This window comes from Pygoscelis adeliae, unplaced genomic scaffold (assembly GCF_000699105.1).
Source record: "Pygoscelis adeliae isolate BGI_AS28 unplaced genomic scaffold, ASM69910v1 Scaffold26, whole genome shotgun sequence".
In the NCBI taxonomy this organism is placed as follows: domain Eukaryota; kingdom Metazoa; phylum Chordata; class Aves; order Sphenisciformes; family Spheniscidae; genus Pygoscelis; species Pygoscelis adeliae.
In genome coordinates, this window is record NW_008825104.1 from 5,287,589 (window position 1) to 5,308,944 (window position 21,356).

The window sequence follows — 21,356 nt, forward strand, 5'->3', positions numbered from 1 at the left end:
ACTGAAGTGAATGAGTTCACAACACAGAATATTGAAGAACCATGGTATTTAAGAAGATGATAAAGTGTGATTTTAAGCATTTATTTTTAGATACCCAGTTTAAAAAGGACGAATTTTAACACACACTAACAATGACGAGAAATATTTAAAAGGCTATTTGGAGCATTCAAAATGAGAGCTGACCCAAGGGGGAAGCTTTACAATCCCTGTTTGATTCCTATCACAGGCTGGGCTTAGAAAGGAATTGACAATGAGATGAAAACAAGTTGACAGGGTGCTTTATTGATCACTACAGAACCCCAAACGATCAAAAAAACCCCCAACATGCACCCCCCTCAGAAAAACAAACAAACAAAAAAACAACGAGCAGCAAAGCCAACAAAGCTTTATTTCCCATTTCTTTCTGTGTAACGTCTTAGTGAGGGGTAAGGGAACTGTTAGATTTCTTAAAGCTTTCTAATGGTTTATTACATGACTTGTTAAGGAAATAAGGCAGGCTGGCAGCACAATCCTAGGAAATTTGTTTCCTTAGAAAGCCTGTCTGAAAATTAGATAGGAAGCGAAAGGGGCTTTAGAAGGTCAACTCCTGTATTTAGTACCCTAAGGCAGGATCAGCTATTCACAGGAGAAGACATTTGTTTAACCTGTTTGGAAACACATCTAATGATGGAGCTTCTGTGCCAACCCCAGGCTGGCTGGTTGCTTCACTCTTCTTAACAAATTTTTCCTAATTTGAATATTCCTTGATGGAATTTAAATCCATTATTTCTTTCCAGCTTATTACAGACGGGAAGAATTTATTCCCTTTGTCTTTGCTGAAGTCTTTTATACATTTGAAGATTTATATACATTCCTTGCTTCTCTCTCAATTGCACAGACCCTGTTCATTCATTCTTTCCTTGTGGCCCCCGAGTCTGTGATTCATCATAAACCCAGAGATCACCTCCATCAGATCTCTTCCCAGAGCTTCCTACCTCTATGTTTTTTTTTTTACCTGGAAGCAGAATTGAAGTGATCTGAACCTTGGAAGTTCAGATCCAGGAGAGAAAATCCAAAGTCTTTGCTATACAAAGAATAAACCTTTACTGACGAGGCTGAATGTCAGAGGGATCTGAACAAACCATAAACTTCAGAAACTACAAGCTCTCTCTGCTGCATGTGAGAAGATGGCTACATTTTTAATCAGCTCCAAAGCTTTCCAGAACCCCATGCAAAAAAGGGCCTAAAACCCTGCTGTTTAGTGGTCAGGTGTTGGCCTGATTTACCTGTAAACTGCAGGAAAGCAAGGAGGGGTTTTTTGTAATGAAGGAAATTTTGGAGTAAGGTACAAAATCACAGAAAACCCAGTTTTTCCCTGTTCTTTTGAAAGAAAGTTTTCTAGGAATCCTATCAAATCTGAAATCTCCATGTACCACAAGTTTTTTCCTAAAGCAGTTTGTAGCTCATGCTTTCTTTTTCAACTCTATACGCAGATGCAGTGGCAGGTTCAGTGACATTTTTTAACCTAAGCATTGAAAGAAGCGTATTCATGTATCTGTTTTGTTCTACTCCATTGACTTTATAAAATATTGAATATAAACTGATCTCATTTCATTCTGCAATGTGTTAAATTATTTTAAGTATAGACACCATTGAATGGGATGGGCAGAGTATTATCATAAAATATATTATTTCAGCATCTTGCTTTATTACAAAAATTCATTACCTTTTCTTTATGTTCCACTTTATTGAGAGAGATGGTATCTGGCATTAAGTTTTATATGAGACATCAACCTCCACTACATACAATTTCATGGAATTATGATACTACATTTCATCAATGATGTATATCTCTGTATATACACAACTCCTGAGACAGGCAGCAATCAATTACATCCCAACTTTAGGAATTGGAAGATGGACTTCCCATATATTTTGATCAACTTCACCTCGGAGCTTCTGTGTCCAGTAAAGTTGTAAATCTGAAAAGAAGAGCAAATTTGGGTAACAGGACTTGATGCGATCAGAATGGAGGGTAGTTGCTAAGAAATTAATTTCAAAGCAGATTGAAGAAATGTATGTTTGGAATAGGGAGAAGAAGCATGATTCTATCTCAAGACTAACAAAGCAACAGCAAACATGTATCGATCAAAAAATGCTTTACAAGCATTATCAGTTATCGATGGGTGGTTCAAGAATGTTTTGTAGCATTCATTTGCAAACATTTGCATGTCATCGTTTCAGTGCAATTGAAGAAAGAGATCAAGTGACAACTGAAACATGGGAGGGAAATGGTCAAAAGCAAATAAGCCCTGCTTTGCAATTTACCATTTTGCAAATCACAGGAGTGCTAGAAAGAGGCCAAACTTGTTCAGCCCAGTAGGCTGTTCTTTGCCTTTTGGCAGACAGGGTAGCAAGCTTTATAGCAGGTGTTACGCAAAATTCCTTGATCAATTTTTATTTCCAATCAAACAAAAAAAAGTAGGGCAGTTCCACCCAAGAAAAAACAAGAATAAAAAGATTGTTCTATTCTTTGGGTCAAGCAGCAGTGTTCTTCTGCCACATTTAGAAGGAAAGTCTTTTCCTGAAAAGGAAAGGCTTATATGCAGGAAAAGTTTGCATGTTCTTTTCAATTACATCAGCTGGCTTGCTGGAAGATCCTGCTGGCTCTTCCTAAAAACCTTTCTGTAAAAAGGCATTTCTCAGTAGTATCACAGTACTACAGCTTCATGGAAAATCAAAGATGTGTCCTATTAAGGCAAAAGCTTCTTAAAAATCTTGTTTCTCGCTATATAATTTCTGCTCAGACTGTTTCTGTATGATGAAATCCCATCAAATTGTACTTTTGCTACACGGGCTTGTAGCAATCTGTGCAAATACTGCCTCCTGGCGACTCTCTGTATGGCTACAGGACGGGGGAAGGTGGAACCTCAAGTGGCTCCTCAGGGTTGTATACACAGACAAATCAGAAGAGCAATTAATTACTATGTAATTTCAGAACAGACTTAATTACACCTGTATTTGTTACTTAACAAGGAAGTGTTTTCTTTACAAGAACTGTCAAAGCTAATGAAGTCTCCCATTGTGCAATGTTTCAGTCTTATTTTACTGCCAAAATAAAAGGGCTGGACTGAAGTTTTTCTTTGAATATGGCCAGGTCAGCTCTTATTTTAAAAAATTACATAGTATACACTGTAGACAAACAGATTTTAAATTAGAAGGAACAGGACAGTGGAGAAAAAAGTTGGAAGGTAGTTAACAAATGTAAAACTTAAAATATAGCTAAACACTACCTTCTCCTTGCCTCCCTTCTAACACTACTCCAAAGTCCCAACGTTATTAGAACGCAGAACTTCCGAAGTTTAATTCTTAGTAGTTAAGAAATTTAACCAGACATACTTACATCTGTCTAATTGTATGTTTGTCCTACACAGTGAATAATACAGAGGTAAAGAGACACTGTGTGTAATATTAAATGCCGTACAACACTGCATCTACCACACAATAGGGCAGAATTTAGCTGATCTGACAGGCATGCAGTGCTGCATCCACTGTAGCCACTGCTTTCTGCAGGGCTAGACCTTGCCAGGTTTCTGTCTGCTATCCTGGCAAGACTGCCCCATAACTGAACAGCAAATCAAGGCTGTATTCTTTAAACCTTCTACTGCCTTTCCTGATGCTTTTATTCATATGAGAATTCCTGTCTCAGACAAATCATTGTTATTCCGCCCTACTTTCATACTGCTACACATATGTTTAATGTGACTGGTTCTGCTGGTTCTGCTAGGCAGACAGGACTCTTAAAGATAATTAGTATTTGCACCATTGACCTGAAAGACGATTTGCATTTTTTGTTTTGGACCTGAAGCCTTATATGCTCCATTCTATTCACACTGATACAGCAGCACAAAGGGACAGAAACTGGATTAGCTATGTCTGCCTGGAAATGAAGCAATCCTTGGGTTGCATAAAGATGATACGCCTGACTCTTACCCACTAGCTTCTTCCCACATGTGGGAATATGGAACATTGCAAAGGTGTGAGAGCATGGGCAGGACAGCTCACACTCCAGTTGCCTTTGGCTAGAAAATTAAAGAAGTTAATTGGTTTTGTCACGTAAGCCTGTGGAAGGAAGGCTGCATAGGAGTACAAAAGTAAAGAATTATGGTCTATTCATGCTTTACATTTATGCTGAACAGAATTGTTACGACCTGCCCAAGGTGTAATAGTGTAGCAACTCAGACCTTTGATTTTTACTTGTAATTTTTACCAGAATATTTAGCTTAGAGTACCCTGAGGTGTTACTGAAAAGCTGTGTCAGGAAGTTGTCCTCAGCTGAGGATAGAAAGGAGATAGGAGCATGTCCAAATGGTAACTGCCAGCACTTTTCAAATCATATGCAGAAAATTGTTTGGCCAAACAAGGATTTGGCCCTTAGTTCAAAGCTTTGTGCATAAACCATGCAGAAATCCTCTGCAAACCTGATTAGCTATTCTGTTCTCACTAATATACACAGAAAATCATGGATCTAAATCAGTATTCCCCTGGGTTATTAACAGTCGGGCATATCACACAGGTGAGCATTCAATACTGACAGACCAAAGTGCTTCACTCCAGACCTCTGGGCTGGTGTGCTTTCCTGCGGCGTAGCTGAGTAGCCAGGATCAAGGCAAATAGACAGTCACACAGTGTAGCTAACTACAGCAGAGGCACTAAAAGTAAGGATGGACTGCATTCGCTATTGGGTATGTCTTTACTGTTCATGGCTCTGTTTAATAGTCCGGCTAGAACAGGATCTGTTTTAATAGGGTGTCTGGTTAACAAACAGTTATTTAGCTGAAGCGTAAAGAGATTTCTGAGTAACATAGCCTATTCCATTACTCGGTTAGCTAGTTGTAGCTAATAAATCAAAGCTCTTCTCATTCGTTTGCCCTAATACCCTGGCCTCATTTCTAAAAGTAGTGCCTAAATGTGTGTTGCACCTATGATAGACTTACTTATGAATTTAATCCTACGGGCACCCTACAGCTATATAAGGTGCTTTGCAGACACATCTGGCAGGACATTCTTCATTTTTTTTCTACTTGTAGAGAACATACACATCAAGCTTCCATAAACAAGCAAAAATCACATTCATTTACAGGAGCACACAGTGACATTTTTGTTATAATCTTCAGTGACCTGATACACGGAATTAATTAGAGTAATAAAATGTGTCATACACACAGCTCAAGATTTCCTTACACATGAGACAGTAATATTTTCCATGTGAAAACGTGCTGCCCCTCAGCGGTTTCTAAAGGAAAAAACAGAACAACACCATTGATCACTCAGAACAATAACAACCTGCTTAGAATCTGGTCCTTTTGGTTAATAACTAAATTAACAGCTAATTATTGTGGTTAATTATTCGGTTAATAACTAAAGGACAGCACAATGTCAAGGAATAGTTTGTAAACAGTGAACTGTTGATGATGCCAAGTTGGTCTACTTACTTCCTGAGCCTACTATATGTACCTCCTTCCGTCCAAACAGTGTTTGTTGTCATTTCCCATAGGGTCATAGCGAACTTTGAGTTCGATGGTAGCTATAGGTCATAGTGGATCCTGGCAATGGCAAGGAGGGAGATGCTATGGTAAAGAAATTATGAAATTCTTCAGAAAACTGGACCCAATGGTTAGAAGCATTCAGTGTTTGCAACTACGGCTGGAGCCAATGTGACCTGCAAGCAGTTTGCATGACCAAAACAAAATTCTTCACTGAGTGAAGAAAATAAGACTGGGATTCCTCATCTTAAATAACATCTAGTCTCTGCAACCACTAATAGCATGAATAAACAACAAGGATGTAGCAGAAGGTTATGGTAATGAAAGTGCAATTCATCTGAAGAAGCTTATACAATCAGATTACATTTATATAACCTCCCTTCTTGCAGTATCTCAATGCTTCATAGTCTTTTAAAGTGTGTAATTTTACAGGAACCCAGGTAAATAACCCAGGTAAATAACTACTGACCATCTATTTTACAGCTAGGAAGCCAAAGCAAAAGAACGAACAGCGGCTACATTCAGACCGGTTCAAGTTAACCGCACTATCATAAATACCTCCTCTACTGGTGCCATATGGAAGTTGGGTCTTCCAGTCTTGTATAAACAGTTCTCTGAATTGCTGAGCGGCACACTCTTAAACCTAGATGCCAAGCAGTTGCGAAACCAAAGGTTTGTACTGATAGCAAGTGGTCTGAATATGTCCCTAAAGAGTTTGTCCATGGTCATGCTGAGTTTGAAGTAGAATAGAAAGTTGACGTTGGATGCTTCCCAAGTCCCACAGGTCAGGCAGGAAAAATCTGGGGAAAGCAGGATTTCTGAAAGTAATCCTTTAATGTAATGGCAGTTTTAGGTGAGCCAGAGGAAAGCACAGTCCCCTTATCTAGCTTCATAAGGTCCTGTAGGAGCTTCTGGCAGATGTTCGCAAACCCACTTTGCCCTGGGATTCCTTTCTTCCCAAGAGCCAGTTAGCTCCCTCTGCTCTCCGTGACTTTTTTTTTCCATTTAAGAGACCAAGAGCCTCATTTTCAATTCAACTGAAGATGATTATAATTTATGTGAATTATGCAAAGCCTTTTGTTGCATTTTCCATTCTGGCTCATTCAAAGACCTGGATCTGAAACCCCACTCTTTACTGCTGTTCCAGGTCTGAATCTGCAGAGCAATCCCATTTCTAGTTTCAGAAATCTTTGTCTGGTTGATCATATTAGTAATTATGATTTGTATGAACATAAGTCACTACATTTAAATTTGAGTTAGTGGATGAATACCATCAGATGAAACTGTCCTTTACTAAGTCCTCTGCAATCCATAAATAACTCTGCTGAGAGCATAACAAAGGCCCTTTGTGTTATTGCACAGTGGAGCCAAAAATGTTCTTGAAGCAAAGTTTGTTTTCAATATAATTACATACAGCTCATACATAAAACAGCTTGTCGTGCTGTAGCCAAAAATGTCGTCCTTTAGATTCCATGAAAATCTTCATCTATCTATAGTAAAAATAGAAACAAATGTATGGTAAGACCATTTATATTTCACTGGTTCCTTTCTTCTATTCTATTTGATATATTACTTCTTGTCTAAGGACACAGTCCTGCAAGAATGTTCCTGCTGGCACAAATGTCTGCCTGTAAAAAAGGCCTTGCAGCATTGGGAGTTCAGTCTGAATTCAGGACTGTTTTGATATCTTTTGTTACTGATCCTGACTCGAGACTTGAAAATCTGCAGAAAATGTAGCAAATATATTTTCAAATACTGCAGAAAAGGCTGAAAATAAAGACTTAGATTATTTTATTTTTTTATGTTGGTTGTGCTAAAGGCAGGAGGATGTATTCAAACTTTCCACTGAAAGCTTACATGCCTAAGATTTTATTTTAGGAAACTGAATATATCCTCAGCCATCTCTATCAGCTGAAGCATCCCATCAGGATGATCCATTTGGGGACTTCTCAACACTTAAATAATCGTTCTGCACTTGGAATGATGGAAACAATTTTGGATCCCCCATGTTGGTGGGAGAACCAGACAATACTCCCTACAAGAAAGTACCGTAATTCAGCTAGGAAATTTTGTTCCTTAGTCATTTGTCCTCACTCCCCTGCATCCTTCCATTCCACAGTACAATGACTGTAAAGCCAGCTGCCAATAATATCCTAATTCTCCATTGTATTCTCTCTTGTATTTCAGCATTTAATATCTTTCTTTTTGAGAGCACTAGTGGGAAAGCAAATGATGATAATCCACAGTGCCATCTCATTCCTCAGTAGCATATGTTTCTTTGCCACTACAATATCTGGGTTTGCATAGTTCTAGGAAGAACCACCTTTTACAGAAATAATCTTCCCTGTATAGAAATTGGTCAGTAAAGGGCTGCCATAGTGACCCATCTCATCCTCATCCTCACTCCTAGTGAAAGGACAGAAAGGATGCAATGGTTATGCCACAGTGAGAGATGGAACAGACCGAAGGACAGCTGATAGCTGAAATACTTCAGAAATATATAAATGCTGCCCTTCTCTGTTGGGGATGGGTCAAATCCCTGGAGGCCTCAGATCAAAGTAGCCAAGATTTGTGCAGAGCACAGTTTACTTTGCTAAGAAAGCATGAAGCAGATGCCACCATTGGAAAATTTCTCTTACTGTTGGGAAAAGTCCCTTTTCATCTCAGTTTCTGATTTTTTTTTTCCCCAAGAAGCAAAAGACAGTTCTGACCCTGACACAACCTACACAATTGGAGCAGTACGTAGCTGTTATTCCCACCAACAGGCTGGGAACCACATCATCAGAGATCCATAGTCCTCTGATTCTTCCCTTTCACTTCCTTGCGCTACTCTGTGAAAGAAAGAGTATTCTTGCAAGTAAGCCACTTTACTGCTACATAGTCTGGCACCTAACCAGGGTAGAGCTAACGCTCAAGCACCACCTGGCCCACCTCTCTCAGGAGAAGAGCAGCTTGTAATAGAAAGCAGTGACTATACAGGAGCTCTGCAGTAGGTTACAGTAGTAGCTTTGTCCTCTCCACTACTGTCACCTGCATCTGCTTACACTCCATGCTTTACTCACTCTACTGGTAGCAACAACTGGCTGCTCAAGGAAGGCATCCAAAACCCTTCTGCATTTCCCACACACACAAGTAGGCCAGACCAGTCTTTTCCTAAATCACAATCTATACAAACACAGCCTGGAAATCACAGAATCATTTAGGTTGGAAAAGACCCTTAAGAACATTGAGTCCAACCATAAACTTAACACTGCCAAGTCCACCACTAAACCATGTCCCTAAGCACCACATCTACACGTCTTTTAAATACCTCCAGGGATGGTGACTCAACCACTTCCCTGGGCAGCCTGTTCCACTGCCTGAGAACCCTGTCAGTGAAGAAATTTTCCCTAATATCCAATCTAAATCTCATATTGTCATGTTGTCATATTAACAATGACAACATAAAATTGTGACACAGGGCATGAAACAAATCCCCCACTGGCTCAGAGGCTTCTGGCTTTGGTAGCAATACTCTGGAATACCTTTTTCAGTGGCATTCAAAGACAGAACCTAGAAAGAAACAAGATAAAAGAACGTATATAACAAAGGCACATCCAACCTAAAATAAAAATTGCCTGTTCATTACTTTGCAGAAAGCTAAAATGTAAATTCTATAAAAATAAGTAAGTACATAACATACGGGTGCCTAACTGTGATAGATAATATCATTGCATGGAAAGTATAACTTTGCCTGTTTCATGGTAAGGAACATCACAAGGGAACAGATGATTTTACTGCTATAAATTAAATAGAGCTCTTCATCCAGAAGAAGTAATACTTGCTCCAAGGATCAATATGCATATTTATTGCTAAATCTCTGGAAATAAAATTGTTTAAATGACTGCTTCTCTAAGCAGTTTCAAGCTAGCTGATAAGTTGCACTGACAAAAACGCTTCTTCATCTGAGACCCAGAGGAAAAGGCAAACCCAGCCACGAGGACGGTTCTGTGGCAGGGAAGGAAAACTCTCTACATACATTTCAAATGTGTGTCACAAATAAAGGCTGGCAGATATGGGATCCAGCAGAGAAGAACCTACAAGACATCCCTTTTAAATTTAAAATTGCAGCAGAAAACAAAATTAAAAAATTAACAAAGGTATTTTTGACTTTTGAAACTTCAAACAATGGGAAGAGTCTGCCAAAGCAGGGCTACCTCTAGCAAACTTCAAGGTAGTGCTGCACTTCAGTCTCCACACACCATAACCATCCGTGTACCTCTGAAAACTAATAACATGTTGGCAGTCTGGGCCCTAAATTCTATCTTTAGGCACTATCTGTCTGCACTTCAATAAAAACTTCAGACTTAAATAATGAAAATAATGATCAAATTCACTAGACACCCAATGGGAAAAGAAAAACTAGGAAAGTTGACCTGAAATTTTGACTAAGAAATGTCATTAAAATATGGGGCATTTAGACAACCCAGTGCTCCCTGAAGAGCAATTCCAGAAGTAGAACTAAACCCCTGTGTTTTACTCAGTTTCCTATATTAGAGCCATAAAGAATATTCTGTAGTTCTCCATCAGCTAAGTTCCCAGTGAATGAGTCTTTGATCTGTGGCCAATTGCAGCACTTCGCTGAAGTTGCTGGCATGATAATTATCTTCCACTCAGCCTATTTCAGGAAACAATTTAGAGGGACCCCTTTGTTCAGCAATGGCTAAAATTGCAGCAAATCAGTCACATAAGGACTAAGCCACACTGAGGGTGGGGCAACAGCTGAGCTGTAGGGTCCCATGGGTTCTCCCCAAGCGTGGGAAATAGCACAGACGTATGTGACTGATCTGAATGCCGGGGGTGGGGGGGAGAGTGGGCATTCATATGTATACGTTTTTAACAAACAGAGCAGTGGAGAGAAGCTCTGCAGATGCAGGCAAACAAGTCGGCAAAAAAAGCAAGACACGACCAGCGAAACAACGGCAGCAACACGACCATGAACAAAACTAAAGCAGCTTTTGGGCTGTCTGTGCTGAAAAAGGCTTGGAACTGAGAACAGAGAAACTTGCTCCTGTTACTTGAGTTCAAATATACTCACAGAAATATGCTCAGCCTCTCTAAAAGCCTTGGATTGCATTATGAAATACCTAGCTGCGTCTCTTAATTTTCTTCTTTTACTGGAAATACCCTGCGATTCCTTCCAAACTGATGAATTATTCATGCCAAAACGGAGAAACAATATTAAGGTAGAAAAATTGGGAAGCTGTACAAGAACTTGAACTAAAATCTAAAATCAGAAGATTATCTGGAATGTATTTGCAACTAGTTTAATTTCTGGGGTTTGGGTGTATGCTTTTGAAATTGAAATAAGGAATGTCTTCAACTACGTGATTTATGAAAGTTGCACCATGCTACGTGTGTACTTTATGTCTATATAAAACTGTTGACAAAAAAAAAAAACAACCTAGGTTGGAATTCAGTTTTGATGCAAACGGACCTCCTTAGTGCCTTCTCTAGCGGCCAAACTGCTACCTCCAGAATGCAGTCTGCCATCTTAGTCTCGCCTGCTCCTTCCTTGTCTGGCCTGTCTATCAGGAAGCAAACCGAATACACATACAAACAGCATTAGTGAGAACAGTAGAAGTTGTTACTGACTGAAATCACTATATTGGAAAAGAAAATATACCACATATATTATTACAAATTAATTACAGTTTGCTTGATTTCCTTTAATTAAAAAAAAAAAAAAAAGAAACAATGGAGTGATTTAACCAGACCCATATATTACACTGTATTTCAGGTATCTGTGCTGCTCCAGACACTGCTTTGGTTGAGATACAAACCCATATACTTGCTGAACACTGGAATATACTCAAAATATTATTCTCCTCCCTGTTGTTATTGCAAGAGCTTACAAGAGGTTGTAAATTATGTCCCTTTCATAGAGATGAATCCACATTGGGATCAAAAGGCTACAAAATGTCTCACAGGAACTGGGAGTTGTAGCTAGAAATCAGAAATAACCTCTGCAATTGGCTATGCCAATTGCAAAATGAAAGAAAATGGAAGGAAAAAGTATGCCAAGAAGAGCTGGTCAAAGATGAAAGCACAAACACTATTACTTTTATTTAAATTTTAGTGATTTTTGAAGGAAGAAGCTAAGAAAATAAAATATCTTTATCTCGATAATGTATATACTCATGAGCAAGGGAGAAAACAACTTGGAATTTTAAAAAATATTATAGGGTCAAAATTTCAATTCAATTTGGTCATACACCAAAACATTTTAAGTTAAATTACATTGTTGAAGGAAAATGTAGTAGAGAAAATCCCTTTTTTAATCCAAAAGTGTAGTTAGATTTTAATCGGGGCACCCAAAGAAGGCCAAGCAACAAGATGGAATTAGAGAGGAAAGAGGCAAACAACAACCAAATCAGGAAGAAAACAAAAGCGGGGAAAGCAGAACAGCAGGAGAGAGTGAAACAAACTGCTGACCTCCTGCTGCAGTGCACTGAAAGCTTTTCTGTTTCACTTCTCTTTCACACTCACCGTGTCCTCCCCAAGGATCTCAGTGTTTCACAACTGTAGAGATGCATCATCACGAAAATGCACATACATCACAGCATATCCTGCATTTTTTCAACCTTCCTTTTTCTTGACTTGCTTCACACCTCCACCATTGACTACAGTCCATTAAAATTACTTAAGTGTGCATTTCTGAGCCATCAGTCTGTCTCCAACAACTCATCACTGCAGACTCCCACCCAGCAGTTCCCTGCCCCTCTACAGGCACACCTTCCACTTCCCTCCAGGCTGCAGCTCCTCTCGTTGACAGAGTTCATAGGTGGTAAAATGTATTCATGTGTCTAAATTGGAGAAACTGCTTCTTTCAGGGCAGTGGAAGATCTAATTACAAAACAGTCCTTAGCCCTTATTCAGGCACCAATTAATTCCTCCCGGGCCCCAAAACCCTTTTGTCTTGTAGGTTGAAGGCACAATGACTCCTATTGCTTCTCTGCCCTTTACAAGCCACAGTATTCAGCAAAATAAATTTGAAACTACTCAGTATTTCACAAGGAAAATGCTTATATTATTTAAAAGATTCCCAAAATTTCATTTTCATAGTGAAATAAAACTGTTTTCCTCTGACCTTTGAGAAGGAAAACAAAAAATAAAACAATTTTCTTTGCATTTCTATCTAATGTCACTGAAACAGTTTTTATTTCCAGTCAAAGTGAAGAAGAAATTTGAACAAAATTGAAAAAAGTCTTTGGTTTTCTTCAAATCTGTTCATACAGAACCATCTGGTTTTGCCTACAAGCCCAAGGGAGTGAAGGGGCTTGGCCTCCCACCAAGGCCCTGGCCTGAGGCACAGAAACTCATGTCCCAAGTTGTCCAAAGTACAACAGTCCAGCTTAGTCGCTGTGAAGAAGACATGCAGTTAATCTGAAATTGTGCGGTAAAGATGGGAACTACTAAGTAGACTGTAGGATGGGAAATACTATTAAATGTAGGTTAAGAGAACATTTGCTGCTGGCTGAAGAGAAACACAGGGCTTGGGCTCCTGTGTGGAAGCCCAGCCAGCCCAACTCTTTTGAACACCAGGGAACAAAGAAAGGTAGAGAGGTCCTAAAAGAGATGCAGCAAAATAAACATAAAATAAACTTTCATGAAACTTTTTATGATGAGGGTGGTGAGACACTGGAACAGGTTGCCCAGAGAAGTTGTGGATGCCCCATCATTGGAAGTGTTCAAGGCCAGGTTGGATGGGGCTCTGAGCAACCTGGTCTAGTGAAAGATGTCCCTGCCATGGCAGGGGGAGTTGGACTAGATAGTCTTTAGAGGTCCCTTCCAACCCAAACCATTCTATGATTGTCTTATAAAATTAGGTTTTCCTCCCAAGGTAAGGATGAAAATGGTTAATGAAGACTAGTTGATGTTTACCCTGTATCCATTCCAGCTCTAAGAAAAGTGTAATGGTTCTTTAAATAAAACACAGTCAGTAGCATGGTAAATCATGGTATTTGAAGAGTTATGCATGGCTCTCAAACTATAATAGCAGCTCAGATTATCTGATTATTTGATATTCAAAGGCACATGCCCTGAGAGAAGCTCAGACAGGGAAAAGACAGCCAGGAAACATCAGTGTTGAGCAGAGGTAGCAGGCTGTAAAACAGTATTATCTATTCAAGTCAGAAAAGATTAAAGCTAGAAAGGTCTCCGGGTACCCATCCAAGGACCATGAAAAGTTTGTGTGGCAAACAAGTAGATCCACGGTGACGCCTCTGGGTCTCCTTTCCTCAGTCCTAAGAAACACCCTGACTAGAGCAATGCCTAGAGGACTGTGTGCCATGATACTGCCTCTTCCTCCAGCTTAAGCAAATGCAGCTGCTGGAAGACAACTTGCATTCCATCTTTTCACTTGTGCCCCTTTTCTTCCCCAACATCTTCTTTCTGCTCCTCTTCCTGTACCTTCAGCTTATGTCTTAGCTGGCTAGATCACTCTTTTTGGCAGCACTGATGCAAGTCTAAAACAGGGAGGCAGAGTAAAGCAATGCCTTTAAACAGCTCAATGCTCATAAAAGCCAAATCTTGGAGTCACCATGTGCTATGCTCAGTCTCCTCTAGCAACAATGCTGTAAATTAAGGTCAGGAGCAGAAACAGAAGGTGCATTTTCTAACTTGGCTTTTTTTTTTTTTCCTTTCCCCTTTTGTGTGTGCTTGTCTTAATTTATCATTTAGGAGGAAGATTCAGGGTTTTACCACAACAGTAACAACTGCTGATGAGCTCTGGCTCATCATCTTAACTTTTTCTTCACCCAAAAAGAACAGTTATTGCCATCTTTAATACCACCTAAAAGGCTGCAAAATACAACAGTTTCCCTTATTATAAGATACAAAACAAAAACAACACCTACTACTGCAGCTATGAAGAAAGGAAGTAATTGATGTGGTTAAAATCTCCCTCAACTGCTTTCCCTGCTTTTTTCTTTTCTTTGCGGGTAATAAAGATTTAAATTTCTGGGTGGTTTGGGTTTTTTTTAGATATGGGTGTTTGTTGAAGGGCATTTGGGTGTCTCTGAATGGCCGGACTTTAACTATTCAGTATTGTACAGTGGGTCATATAAATAAATAGCTCTGACCCTCCTGACTCATTTGTGTCAGTGGAACAGGTTTAAAGCTTCTAATTAATACAGGATGCCACTATTGTCTCTCCAACCCTCACAGATGACTCTATAAACACTGCCATTGTTTCTTCATTATTTTTTTCTTCCCAGTGCTCTTCCTCTCGCTGCTTAGCTGCCATTCCTTGGGTTACTCCCCCATCCTTACTTGACTTAGGAGCCCCAACCATCTCTGCGCTCCCCAGGAAAGAGCTGCTCTTACCCTGGTATCCTTTACTGAAGTGAAAGGCAGTCCTTTATGCTAAAACTCAAGAGTCTTTACTTTTGGTTACATAAATCTGAGAAAACACAGTTCTTATGACAATGATGAGATGAGGCCTGAGTGCCTTTTTATAGTTCAGATCATTCATATTCTTGCCTTCAAGATTATGGCCTACAACTATGGTGTAATTTGTTACCCCATTGCAGCTTACCTCTCCCTTCTGGCCTCGGCAGCCACTGCAGCATCTGTATTTCTTCCCACAGCATCATTCCACACCGTCTTCTGTGTAGCCACTTTCCTTGGAAAGACTCACTATGCGTGCCAGGCTCCTAGGCATCCCTCTCCCAATTTATTATTCCCTGCTAATATCACATATTCTAGCCAAAGGACTTCACCCAGTATTGAATCTGCAGAAGGTAAATAAGTTAGACACAAGGAAACATCTTCCCATCACAAAGAAAACTTGGAAGTATAATAGTTCACCTAGCAAGACTGAGGAATCTCTGTTGCTGGACACATCAGAAAAGAGATGGCAGGGACATCTGGCAGGAACGGGTTACCTCCAGTGGATTATGTTCTGGGAGAATGGATGTTCTGCCTGATCTGTTGAAGTCCTTCCCAGACATAGTTCCTGGTTCTTTAATAAAAGTAGCAATATCTGACTCCACCTAAGCCAGGTAAGCCTACCCTGGGTTCTGTTCAAGCAGCGACTTAAAAGCTGTGGTCAAATTACACTGAAGCCAGGCTCTGAAATTACACTGAAGCCAGCCTTAAATAGTGTGGCCAGCAGGAGTAGGGAAGTGATCGTGCCCCTGTACTCGGCACTGGTGAGGCCGCACCTCAAATACTGTGTTCAGTTTTGGGCACCTCTCTACAAGAAGGACATTGAGGTGCTGGAGCATGTCCAGAGAAAGGCAACGCAGCTGGTGAGGGGTCTGGAGAACAAGTCTTACGAGGAGCGGCTGAGGGAGCTGGGGTTGTTTAGCCTGGAGAAGAGGAGGCTCTGGGAAGACCTTATCACTCTCTACAACTACCTGAAAGGAGGTTGTAGCGAGGTGGGTGTCGGTCTCTTCTCCCAAGTAACTAGCGATAGGACGAGAGGAAATGGCCTCAAGTTGTGCCAGGGGAGGTTTAGATTGGACATGAGGAAAAATTTCTTTACTGAAAGAGTGGTTAAACATTGGAACAGGCTGGCCAGGGAAGGGGTTGAGTCACCATCCCTGGAGGTATTTAAAAGACATGTTGATGAGGTGCTTAGGGACATGGTTTAGTGGGCATGGTGGTGTTGGGTCGACGGTTGGACTCGATGATCTTAGAGGTCTTTTCCAACCTTAATGATTCTATGATTCTTCCTAATTGTTTAACAAAAGAAGTATGTTGCCACCACCTATAGCCCCATTGCAGGTTGTCCTTTTTATACCAGCCTTTTCCAAGATCCCTTCCCCTGCTTCTTAGTGCCTGCTCTGACTGCAAGCATGTCAAGAGAAACATGAAATATTTGCCATACTACTTGGAATGGAAGATGTTCCTTTCAAGTTAGTGAGACAATTCAGGATAGTAAAATTAAGCACATACATGCCTGTAAAATATTCGTGTAATAACAATGCAGATTTGAGGGACTGTGGAGACTCACATTCAGATAGCTGTAATAAGGAATTACAAATCAACTACATTGAAGTAATAGTTCTGGTGACTGAAACGGCGTTGAAGCTTTTGCCATTCTACAAATTAAAAACAGGGTCCTGCAGTAAAAAATAATTTTCATTGTCATAGAAAATACACTTGGTACCACTCAGAATCCTCAGGAAAATTCCAAATGCAATTTGTGAAATTAAAATGAAGGGATGCTAAACAAAGGCACCAGATGGGGAGTCTCCTGTTACTAACAAGGTCACCAGTGAAATGTCCCAGAAGGAAATGATCAGTATCTCACTGGAGCAAAGGCAAACAAGAGATGAGGCGATAGAAATTTTTCATTCAAGATGTTGAACTCCTCTGACATATCCAACAAAATCAGAATACATTGCAGCTGACTTGAATTAGTTGCAACAGGTGAAGATCTCCAGTAGATTTGTTTCTGTCAGCAGACATATTCAAAACTTTGGCTGAAAATGATCAAAAGACAGAATAGGTTGAAGTCCGTCAAGTCTTATAGAAAACAGGAAGCCACTAAAAAGAATGCAGTTGTTAATTACAGAAGAACCAGTGATATTTTAAATAAGCAGAAACAGTGTGATTAATGCATAAATGAGTTTTCTGTGTTGGTAAACAAACAAGGAATTACCAAGCAAAAGAAACAGGGCCATCTTTCAGTCTTCAACAAATAGAAAATAACATAATCATTAAGAAAACAAATCTTATACAACCAAAAAGGATCCTGTAAACAGTGTAAAGGAAAAATAATAGAATTTAACAGCTACTGATAGTACCAATTAAAAATATTTAAAGAGCATGTTTTTCCCCAACTATATTTGTCTAATAAAAGACATCTCTCCCTTATTTTAAACATTGTTAGTCTCATATTTTTTACAACTATGCTTATGACAACCTGAATATCTCTAAAATGAGTAAACATACAGAATATAGCTTTGATACAATTAAACAGAAAGGATCTGCCACAGTATGATGACAAGAAATTACCAACAGGAACTTGAATAACAACTCAGAATTCTTTAGATCTTGCATCAACAGCAAAGGATGTTGTGTTTGTCATATGATGCAATTCTAGGAATACAGACTGGCTGGAAAAGGTGTCAGCTGGTAATTAATGACAAGCACATGAGAAATCATTAATAAAAACTATTCCTACGGATGACCAGCTTCTCTGCAAAAGAAAACAAGACCACAGCCTTAAAGCAAATATACAATACCATAATAAAAACTGGTTTGTCCTACATATGCTATATTATGCTAAAACTAAATAGATGATTGTTAAAATATATGATAATAGCTTATAGTGTCATTAGGTTTAATCTCAGTAATGTCAGGTATGGAGCAAATTTGTTGAACAGACGCTGAAAGTAAACCTTGGTAATATGAGAAGCAAAGCCTGAGCTAGCAACACCGAAGTGCCAGCCTCAGAGCCCGCTGCTGGGTATGCTACATTAGTCTGATCTTCTGAGAAAACAAGGCTTACACAATCTCCACCCATCAGTCCCTGTCCCTACCACTCCACACCTAATAATGTTTGAATGTGCTGGCCAATTTTTGCACTGAATTGCAAAATAATTCAGGTTGGATGAGTCCAACTGCAAGTATCCAAAGGTAAATGAATTTTAACAATGTTGAATCACAAAATTATTCAGATTGGATGAGGCCTCAAGAGGTCATCTGGTTCAACTGGTGAAGTGTCAATGGGTAAATGCAGTTTTTACAAGTTTCAAAAAAATCTGCCATTAACATACACACATACACACAGCTTATGCTTTGTATCAGCTGACTGACCAACTAAGACACACATACCTGTATTAACATAGCTTTAGATGAGTCACAGCACATACTGATGCTTACCCAGATGGGGTGGCACCTTGGGGGTAGGGGATGCATGGTGAGTTAGGGCATTGAATTGAGGATATAGAACATAAATCTGTAAGAAAACAGTTTGAATATTCTATTGCTCACAGAATAAATTGTTTGCCTGAGGCATAAATGTAAGAACTGAAAACAATAAGACTCATTAAATGTGCTACAGAATAGTAGCATAAAAGTCTGACACAGGTAACCTTCTAAATTCAGTTTAAAAGGCCATGTTTCTGCCTACGAACAACTTTATACAGTAATGATACGGACGTTGTTTCTATTCTGAAGGGCCTACAATCAGAAGGTGAATTTTTGTGCAAGGAGTTTGAGATGCTGCTTGAGAGGAAAAATATTTATTTCTAAAAATAAAAGCTGTTCTCCTTTTTTACAAGCCTGATTTTCTTTCAGCCCAGCTATTCATCAGCAATCACGTGACAGTAATAAAGAATCAGAGAAACAACCGCTTTCTACAAATGCTGAACATTTACTTGGATACAGAAACGTGTATCATTTCTAACACTAGGCCCTCTCCCATCCCACATCCTTGAACCTTGCTGCTTCACTGCAGAATGCCTACTTAGAGGCTTGCCAAACAGTAATGCCCAGTGACTTTACAAAAAGAAACAAAATTCATCTCCCCTTCATCACTCTCTTTTAAACTACAAATTATAGCTCCGTATGGTCTCTCTTGGACTTTGCTACTCTTCAAAATCTGACCATCTGGATTTAAGGAGGGATTTTATCCATCCGCTGGGAAGCATGGAGGCCCCTCAACAGAAGATTTGGACTTCTTTTTACCAGGACTGTTTCCCTTCCTTGGTGCTGGCAGTGGGATCACATGGCAATTCAGCTGAAGATGGAACCAGATGAAGATACCATCTGTTTCTCCTGTACTGAGTAACTGGATCAGACTCAAGTATGTAGCAGCTTCAGGTGTAGCTACGTCTACAGACAGAAGCTGATGCTATCCAGGATTTCTCCAGAACAGTTTAATCACGATGAGAACTTCCTTCGTAAGTGAAGCTAAATGTCAGGCCTTCTACTGATGTGTAGAGAACACCTCAGATCTCCTAGATGTAGGGGTCTCATCCTGACGTGCTTTGATATGAACGCTCAGGATGAAGGCTTGCCTGTACCATCGGCAGCATTATTGTGACCTTTCACTCCGTAAGCTGAGTTTGTGCCCCTGTGTGGAGTGTTCCCATAGCGCCCTGGAGAATTTTGTTGCAAGACTTTATCACTGGTGTGCATTTCTTTACCCAGCAGGCTGTCCTCTGTCTTGAACTGTCTCCAATCTCATTGGATCCCAAAATGCTGGAACACATATCTGCCAAACTGTTGCTGCTATCAGTAGTTATTTCTGCTCAAAAGCTGGTAAGACTTTAAACTTCTCTCTAGCCTGCTGACTTGCACTTTATGAGGAAACAGAATTTCAAAATGCCTAGGAGAATACTCTGTGTTTACTAAACATCACACAAGTCTAGTATTTTTTATGTTCCAAAGTCTGTTAATACTGGTGTTAGTCTGTCCTGTGTTTTAGCTTCTGTCCCAACTCTGCCTCTATCTTAGCATACTCTGTTGCTGTTGTGCCAAGAAAAAATGAATTTTCTAAGATGGTGCTCTTCAAAGGCTTTATGTATATCTATACTGCAGCCAGAACTGTGACTGAATCTGGCAGAAATGTATACAAGGCAGCTTTAACATAAGCAGGTTGGGTATTAAGAAGAGTGTAGCTGAAATAGCAAGGAGATTACATACAGGCTGTAGATACACTAGTTTCTGTGGCGAGGCTAGCAAGTGACTCAAAATGCACTGGGCATCCTTGAGACAGTGAGCGAATAATAAAGAAAATCAGTAAGTATCCATGGGCTTCCCTGACCTGTATGAATGAACGGCAGAATGATAAACATCTGACTATTTTGGTGGGAAAAAAAAAAAATGACAGTGTTCTTGTGATTTTATAAGTCAGAGATACTTAATTTGATAACTGATCGTGCTTAGAATCTTAAGCAATACAGAGAAAGCAATGAGGATTAATTGGACAGCAAGACCAATTTCCTGTCACTCCCTGAAGATGTTGTCTTGATTGGAGATCAAATTCCTTGTCTGGTAAGACAGCTTTGAAAGTCACAAACAATGCAAACAAATCCTGATGTTTTCTTGGCTGAGTGCAGATTTTTGTCACCTTAATAGATTATATTTATCAGATTCGAGCTAAGACCTCTTGAGTATTGGCTAGAAATGGCACACTTACCCCTTAATCACATAATTGAGTAATTTAGATCCATTACCCAATCTATTCTTAGCCTTTTAAGAGAATGTATTTAGAAATTTTACCGTCCAAATTCTGACCCAAGGACAGTATTGGCTGTGCTTACAATAGTCTGTTATGCTCATCTCAGCCAGCATATAATGCAGTGACATAAGCCCTGCAGAATCTTGCAGGGGTCAGATGGCCTGGAAATGTACTGGAAATATGAATGACTCATCCAGCATTCAAAGTTTTCTTCCCTCAGACCAAAGGAAGAACAGCTTACATTTTTATGGGAGATGCCAGGATCACACACTAAAAAGGTAAGTGGTTGCTTGACCTTGGCTGCCAGGTATCCACGAAGCCGCTCTATCACTCCCCCCCTCAGCTGGACGGGGGGGAAAGAAAATATGACAAAAGGCTTATGGGTTGGGATAAGGACAAGGACAGCAATTACCATCACAGGCAAACCAGACTTGACTTGGGGAAATTAATTTAAATTATTGCCAATCAAATCAGAGTAGGATAATGAGAAATAACAACAAATCTAAAGGCACCTCCCTCCTACCCCTCCCTTCTTCCCAGGCGCAACTTCGCTCCCCATTTCTCTACCTCCTCCCCCCGAGCAGCGCAGGGGGACGGGGAATGGGGGGTTGTGGTCAGTTCATTACACGTTTCTGCCGCTCCTTCCTCAC

The 21,356-nt window shown here is 39.9% G+C and overlaps 1 long non-coding RNA gene across 1 annotated transcript in view; it reads right to left on the reverse strand.

The window, feature by feature from the left end:
- Window positions 1-224: 224 nt before the first annotated feature.
- Window positions 225-21,356, reverse strand: part of LOC103919709 — a 26,913-nt gene continuing 5,781 nt past the window's right edge. Inside the window, exons 2-4 of the long non-coding RNA XR_663756.1 lie at window positions 5,475-5,585; window positions 5,206-5,275; window positions 225-1,961 (exon numbers count right to left, since the gene is read on the reverse strand). This is a non-coding gene — a long non-coding RNA (uncharacterized LOC103919709). The remainder of the gene's footprint in view (window positions 1,962-5,205; window positions 5,276-5,474; window positions 5,586-21,356) is intronic.